The following is a 1,405-nucleotide window of genomic DNA, read 5'->3' on the forward strand; positions in this document are numbered from 1 at the left end:
TACGACGGTTGTTGATGAACCGTCTTCATATGTGACATGCAAAAATGCTTTTTACGCCAGTTTTGATATAACAGGCGTAGTAAGTGTAATATACTAAGACGGTTGGATTATAACCGTCGTAGTATTACCAATTTTTTTTAACTATTTTATGCCGGTTGTGAAGTAACCGACGTAGTAAGGGCAATATACTAAGACGGTTATAGAATAACCGTCGTAGTATTGTTATTTTTTTTATTGTTTTTTTTTTGTATATTTTCTTTTTTTTGTTTTTTTTTTAATTTGATAGGAACCAAAACTATCAAATGAAAATGATGCAAGAAATTAATAAGTCTGTCAAAGCAAATTTATACTAGATTTTCATTCTAGAAGATTATATTAAATATTTTTAAAAATAAATTAAATTAAACATTTTATTAGTAATTTAGTCAAATAATAATAGTAATAACAATAAATGGGGATGATCTATTTAACATAAATCCTGTTATGGATGAATTTCTGCAGTCCATAAAAAGTTAAAAAAATGTTCATATCAACAACACTCATAATATGCTACATCTCCATATCAATAGAACCAACATTCCAATCATGCGTGCTAGAATCATTACAACTGCATCATTTGGAAATTAAATAGCACCTGCAGAAGACATAAGAATTCAGCATAAGTTTCATTTGTTTTTTTTTCCAAGTAATTCTTGGCAGCTTTCAAGTAAATCTTCCCGTGCCTAATGATAAAAAAAAAGGATTAGTAGATTATCGCATCTAGTTTCTTATTTTGGGCAAAGATTGCAGAACATATGCAACACAACAATGCAAATGAAACTATTCTCAAGTGACATAACTAAAAGCAAATGTTCTAGAAGGATGATGTTTATTTAAGTTACCTTGAGGCAGAACCCTTCAGCTTCTCAACTTCCTCTTCCATTCGGGTAAACACGGATTTCTTCTCTTCATCGCTGGCAGCTACAAACTCCTTAACCAAGACATCCAAGCTTTCTACTGTACCAGTTTTGAGCACACTTGGCATCAACAGAGAGGTCAACTTTAAGAATATTCTTGCCGTTAAAGGGTTTGGACATGCACTCAATAACTATGGACTTCGCAACCTCAGCCGATTCCGTTGGTCCTTCCAATATGACTTCATCATGAACCTGCTTTGACATATCCAAGAATCTTGATGAAAAAGTAGCAAGATTGGAATAGATATCTGAACACATTCAGATTTGAAATAACCTCAATATCAGAACATACTGATTAAAAATAATGGTTGATAGAAATTGTAACTATATGGTTACTAATATCGTTTAATTGCTTTTAGATTAACGAAAGTATACATAAGGAGACAAAGCCGTTACTTCTTCTATCCCAATTTTTGCTATCTGCACCCCATAAGAAAAGTGAATGGACA

General features: G+C 32.0%; 1 long non-coding RNA gene across 1 annotated transcript; it reads right to left on the reverse strand.

Moving 5' to 3' along the window:
• Positions 1-682: 682 nt before the first annotated feature.
• Positions 683-1,013, reverse strand: LOC114405418. The gene is made up of 2 exons (XR_003665208.1): positions 882-1,013; positions 683-722 (listed from the first exon to the last, which is right to left on the reverse strand). It is a non-coding gene; the product is annotated as an uncharacterized LOC114405418 (long non-coding RNA).
• Between the last annotated feature and the right edge of the window lie 392 nt (positions 1,014-1,405).

The sequence above is a fragment of the Glycine soja genome, chromosome 3, assembly GCF_004193775.1.
Source record: "Glycine soja cultivar W05 chromosome 3, ASM419377v2, whole genome shotgun sequence".
Taxonomy (NCBI): Eukaryota; Viridiplantae; Streptophyta; class Magnoliopsida; order Fabales; family Fabaceae; genus Glycine; species Glycine soja.